Raw genomic sequence first — 7,085 nt, 5'->3', positions numbered from 1 at the left:
AGGTCATGGAAAACTTTGTGTAAAAAAAAATAACATTTAAGACAAGACCTTGGTAGGTAAGCATATTTCAAAGTCAGAAAGCTTTTGATTTATAGGAGATCAAAGAATTAGCTAAAAATTCCAAAAGAAAAATCAAATCTACCAAAATGAAAAATGTGTAAAAATACCATTTCTCAAAATTAAAAAAAGTAAAGACATTTTAAAAATTAAATTAAAAAAACATCTTTTGCCTTTGCAGACTATTAAGGGAAATGGCATGATGTAAATGTCCTTCTCTTCAAAATAACTAAGCAATCCTATTAGATGAACAATATCTATCCAATAGCAGAGCATCTGATTATTTTTAAAACATGAATACAGGGCATCAGACCATTTTTAAAGATTTTGTGCTTACGTTATTAGATAATTGCAAGTTTTACTTATAGTTGTACTTTTACCTGATGTCAAATATAGATGGAAAATGAAAGACTTAACGTTTTTTAAATGTGCTAGCTGTTGGACCAGACTGGTAGTCCTATTAAAAGGAGAAACCCAAAGCCACTGGGAAACACTTTGTGAATTTTTCAAGTTAGCCAGAATGATAATGTTTCTGTTTTCCGTGATAATAAAGGAAACCGGCTCCTTCTGCTTAACTCTACAATCCAATAGGGCTCTGTCGTTTATAAGAGGGACATTCCAACCTATTTGTTCCAACCCCCTTCTGCCCCTGTCCTGATGTTTGAATCTCGCATTTAACATTCCTTGCGTTGAAGCTGATTGGCGATTGCCTTCTTATCATCTTGTGCGCAGCCTGTCCCTCTTCTTACCTGCCTGCCCCTGTGAGTACTTGAGATCTTAGCCTTCTGAATAAGACCAGAAATCGCTTGGAAGTCATTTGAAGACGTGTGCTAGACACACCTCTGGGACCTCACCTCCTTTATTCACTCCTGCCAGTCATTTCACAGGTATTAGCATTTTTTCAAACAATCTAGTCAACATAGAGCATTTTTATATAAAGCAATTTGATTTTAAAAGAATATGTTGATTCTTCCTAGAAACATTATCGAAGGCAAGGGAAGCAAAGGCAAAAATGAACTATTGGGACTTCATCAAGATAAAAAGCTTTTGCACAGCAAAGGAAACAGTCAACAAAACCAAAAGACAACCCATAGAATGGGAGAAGATATTTGCAAATGACATATCAGATAAAGGGCTAGTATCCAAAATCTATAAAGAACTTATCAAACTCAACACCCAAAGAACAAATAATCCAATCAAGAAATGGGCAGAAGACATGAACAGACATTTTTCCAAAGAAGACCTCCAAATGGCCAACAGACACATGAAAAGGTGTTCAACATCGCTCGGCATCAGGGAAATCCAAATCAAACCTCAATGAGATACCACCTCACACCAGTCAGAATGGCTAAAATTAAGAAGACAGGAAACAACAGATGTTGGCAAGGATGCAGAGAAAGGGGAACCCTCCTACACTGTTGGTGGGAATGCAAGCTGGTGCAGCCACTCTGGTAAACAGTATGGAGGTTCCTCAAAAAGTTGAAAATAGAGCTACCATACGACCCAGCAATTGCATACTGGGTATTTACCCCAAAGATACAAATGTAGTGATCTGAAGGGGTACGTGCACCCCGATGTTTATAGCAGCAATGTCCACAATAGCCAAACTATGGAAAGAGCCAAGATATCCATCAGCAGATGAATGGATAAAAAAGATGCGGTATACACACACACACACACACACACACACACACACACACACACAATGGAATATTATGCAGCCATCAAAAAAAAAAACAAAAACAAAAACAAAAAAACCCGAAATCTTGCCATTTGCAATGACGTGGATGGAGCTAGAGGGTATTATGCTAAGTGAAATAAGTCAATCAGAGAAAGACATGTATCATATGCTCTCACTGATATGAGGAGTTCTTAATCTCAGGAAACAAACTGAGGGTTGCTGGAGTGGTGGGGGGTGGGAGGGATAGGGTGGCTGGGTGATAGACATTGGGGAAGGTATGTGCTATGGTGAGCACTGTGAATTGTGCAAGACTGTTGAATCACAGACCTGTACCCTGAAACAAATAATACAATATATGTTAAAAAAAAAAAAAAAAAGAAGATAGCAAGAGGGGAAGAATGAAGGGGGGAAATTGGAGGGGGAGATGAACCATGAGAGACTATGGACTCTGAGAAATAAACTGAGGGTTCTAGGGGGGAGATGGGTTAGCCTGGTGATGGGTATTAAAGAGGGCATGTGGGGCGCCTGGGTGGCTCAGTCGGTTAAGCGACTGCCTTCGGCTCAGGTCATGATCCTGGAGTCCGGGGATCAAGTCCCACATCGGGCTCCCTGCTCGGCAGGGAGTATGCTTCTCCCTCTGACTCTCCTCCCTCTCGTGCTCTCTGTCTCTCATTCTCTCTTGCAAATAAATAAATAAAATCTTAAAAAAATAAATAAATAAATAAAGAGGGCATGTATTGAATGCAGCACGGGGTGTTATGCGCAAACAATGAATCATGGAACACTACATCAAATACATACATACATACATACATACACACATACATACATAAATAAATAGAAAGAAAGTCATATGGAAGCCAGCGGAGCTCTCCAGATCAGCTCTATCGATCAGGGTTTTAATGATTCTACATAACTTAAATAAACAGAGTAGACCTTTGGGGGGAAATTATCATCTTAAGAGAAAGTCATGTATGGCCACAACAACAACAACAACAAATAAATAAAAGAATATGTTGAGCTTCAACTATTTCCAGGCTTTGTGCTGATTATTGGGGAAAGAAAATGAAGTAAAATGGATCCTGTTTTCTGGGGCCTCAAAGTCTTTATGGTCATTGTTGTAATTATCTAGATTAGGGTCTGAAAACTTTTTCTTAAAGGACCAGAAAAAAAAATTTTTTTTTAAACAAAACCAGTGCTAATATGTAGGAACTTATGTGACCGTTTAAAGCTTAACCATGTTAAAATGTAAGAACGATGCTTACCTGGTAAGCTGTAAAACAAACAAACAAAAAACAAGTGGGTTTCCAGATCTGGGCAACAATTCATGAACCTGTGGTCTAGACCCACGCTGCCCAGGACAATGGCCACTAGCCACTGTGACTGGTGAATCTTTGAAAAGCGATGAGTCCAAACTGAGATATGCTGTGTCAAATACACCCAGGATTTTGAAAACTTAGTATGAAAAACAAGAATGTAAAATATCCCAGTATTTTTTCATATAATTAATTATGTGTTAAAAATGGTATTTTGGATATGTTATGTTAAAATATATCATTAAAATTAATTTTTTTAAGATTTTATTTATTTATTCATTTTACAGAGTGAGAATGAGAGAGAGAGAGTGTACATGAGAGGGGGGAGGGTCAGAGGGAGAAGCAGACGCCCCGCTGAGCAGGGAGCCTGATGCAGGACTTGATCCCGGGACTCCAGGATCATGACCTGAACCCAAGGCAGTCGCTTAACCAACTGAGCCACCCAGGCGCCCCTAATTAAAATTAATTTTACCTATTTCTTTTAAATTTTTAAAATATGGCTACTAGAAACCTTATAATCATGTAAGTGGCTCACATTATATTTCTATTGGGCAGCACTGGTCTAGATAACTTCTCTGTTGGGTGGGAAGCTATAGTCCAAAATGGATTCATTTAAAACAGCAAAACAAAACAAAACATCTCCTCTCTTCTGCATCCCTTCACCCAACCAAGAATCTTCTTAACAAAGTCTTCCCTGACCTTAGGAAGCCAATCAGATTTAGACTTCTCTCCGTCACTCAGTCACTCATGTATCATGTTTCTTTATTTTCTTCACAAGTATTCCTGAAATTTTCATATTTGTCTATTTCCTTACTCACTGTCAGTGTCCCTGAACTAGATGTCAGGTCCACCATAGAAGAACCTTTTCCCATTCTCTTCACTATAGTCTCAGATCAAGTGGGCACGAACTTTTGCCTTGCTTCCCTTGGGTCTAAAACCATGGCAGGCACAGAGTAGGTGGTTAGTAAATATTTTTATTGAATGAAAGAACTATAAACATGGAAAATAAGAAAGGAGATACTTTGAGGAAACTGAGAGAAAAATTAAATGGAGGGGTGAGGAAACCTTTCATGCTAGGTTTTTTTTTTTTATTCAAGTATAATTAACATGCAGTGTTATATTAGTTTCAGCTGTACAATATAGTGATTCAGCAATTCAATACATTACTCAGTGTTCATCATGACAAGTGTATTGTTAATCCCCTTCGCCTATTACACCCATTGCCCCCCTACACCCCCGCCATCCCTTCTGGTAACCATCAGTTTATTTTCTGTAATTGAGTCTGGTTTTTTTGTTTGTCTCTTTTTTCTTTGTTCATTTGTTTTGTTTCTTAAATTCCACATATAAGTGAAATCATATGGTATTTATCTTTCTCTTATTTCACTTCGCATCATACTCTCTAGATCCATCCATGTTGTTGCAAATGGCAAGATCTCATTCTTTTTTAAGGCTGAGTAGTATGCCTCTGTGTGTGTGTGTGTGTGTGTGTATACACCACATCTTCTTTATCCATCCATCTATTGATCGACACTCGCGTTCCTTCCATAATTTGGCTATTGTAAATAATGCTGCAATAAACATAGGGCATGCATATATCTTTTTGAATTAGTGTTTTCATTCTACTATTATTTAGCAGTTTCAGAAACTGAAGCAAAGAGCTTACAAGCAGCTTGATATTAGAACACAAAACAAATCTAGTCCAAGGCACTGGCCCCTATGACCATGTTCTTTAACACTAATAATAATAATATTAACATTAGCACTGTGTTGCATTTACTTCATGCCAAGCACACTTCTGTTTTTCGTATATTAACTAATTCAATCTCTAAACAACCCTATAAGAGAGACATTATTGTTACCTTCATTTTATTATAGGTAATGACTACAGTAAACAACTTAATAAAACTAAATACTTGAGACATAGAAAGTGAAGTTTCTTATTATTATTCTTTCAGCTTATACGTATGGGAGCCAGAGTATAAACCAGGCACCTGATTCTCTTTACCATATGACTACATTAAACCTTACTGTTCTTCCCTGATTTTATTAGTTATCCTATGGTGAACATGCTTGAAGAGTATGACCTAGCATAGATTAGAAACATCTTTTTAAAATCTATTTGGATGGGAGTATTATTGTAACAATGTGCTTTGAAACTTCAGAACAAAGGGAGAAAAAAGAAAAGTCGTTTTTCATACTGTCTTAAGCATCCATTAGAGAAAATGAAGCAAATATTTTCTGTTCAGCCTGAAATGTATTGATACATTTAATCTCTTGCCAATCTTTCTGTTGGTTGCCAACTTTCCATGTAAATATATGTGAAACTTGTACTATCTACAGATATTCCCTATTAAAATGATGGATATATCTGTTTCCAGTGACAAAACAAGCAAACTAAAGTGGAAACTAAACTGGCAGCTGTTGAGGTACATTTTAACAGGAGAAACAAGAAATTTGAGAGAGTCATTCATTCGCAGCTACCTCTGCCTCAACATTCAGCTGAGACCTGCCTTGCTCCCTGCCCCTCCCTTCCACCACTCTGTTGAGGTCACCTGGTTTCCCTCCTTCTGTGGATCCCAGGCCAGCCACAGTCTGATATCATGTCTGATCTTCAGAAGAAAGCATGAGTAAAACCCCCTCATTCAAAAAGCCTTCAGTTAAATATCAACTTCCATTTGCTGTTGGTATCCCTTCATTCAATGCATATTTACTGAGCATTTGAGGTGCATTAGACTAGAATGGTTTCCTAGATTCTTATTCCCCAAACTATTTACTGGGCACCTATCCCTTTTTTTTTTCCTTCAGTATCCCAGATTCGATTGCTGGTTTCTTCTGCCTGGGCTGGACAGAGAGCCTAGTGTGGTTTCTCCAGGATTCGTTTACCTAGTTTAAGATGGTCTCTACTCCCATTCTCTCGCTAGTGTCTCCTCCTAGGGCTTCTTATTCAAGTGCATTCATTGTGACTTCTTCTTCCTCTTCTCCCAAATCATTACACAACTATCACTTGTACCTGAAGTTGACCTACTAAACAAATACTTCTGCACGCTGATTCAATAAATGACCCCATGGCTACCCCAAATGTATCAGTTTCTAGAAGACCAGTGAAATAGCACATAATACCAAGTAGGACCATTTGAAGAGAAGAATGAGGCTTAAAGTCATCTTCTGTATTTAATACTTCCTACTTTTTTTTTATTTATTTATTTTTTATTTATTCATGAAAGTCAGAGAGAGAGAGAGGCAGAGGCAGAGGGAGAGAAGCAGGCTCCCCGCCCAGCAGGGAGCCCGATGCGGGACTCGATCCCAGGACCCCGGGATCATGGCCTGAGCCGAAGGCAGACGCTTAACCATCTGAGCCACCCAGGCGCCCCCAATACTTCCTACTTAATACAGATTATTCCACTTTAAGTGTGTGTCTCAAAGTGTGTCCCAAGAAACAATAACCTTAAGAGAGGTACCACCAGAAAAATGTTTGGTGCAGGAAACCCTATAACCTACATTCCCTTCTTGTTTTACAAACTGGTTTGACACGGGACCCCTACTTTTTTTATGATGACCATTAATGTCCCATTGAACCCACTTTAGGAAATGCAGCTTTCTCAAAAGGAGACAAAGATGAACCAGGCATATTTACCACCTTCAGAGGAACTTGACCATGGAATGGAACATAAAGATGCACAGCACAAAATAAGAGCAAACAAAGCACAGATGTGTGTGTGTGTGTGTGTGCACATGCAGAGGGCAAGAAATATGTGTGAGCTGATTGCTGATTTCATTGTGAGATAATTGGCCTTTTGTAGGAATGATGATGTTAGAGCTTGTGTCCTGAATCCACACTTGGTCTAGGACATATAAAGTTAGCTGGAGGGCAGTTTGTAAGAAGTTTTATGGTTGATAGATCCTTAGTTTCCCTGTTTATACTCCTGACAGATTGTCATTAGCTCTTGTCACTAACTTCTGATCCCTTTAATCTCCCCTAAGAAGAATTTCCAGCTTTATTCCAAAGTCTAGCTCCACCTTAGTATCTATAT

Source organism: Mirounga leonina, unplaced genomic scaffold (genome assembly GCF_011800145.1).
Source record: "Mirounga leonina isolate KUSES-001 unplaced genomic scaffold, KU_Mleo_1.0 Mir_165, whole genome shotgun sequence".
NCBI classification, from domain to species: domain Eukaryota; kingdom Metazoa; phylum Chordata; class Mammalia; order Carnivora; family Phocidae; genus Mirounga; species Mirounga leonina.
This window is presented reverse-complemented; position numbering follows the sequence as displayed.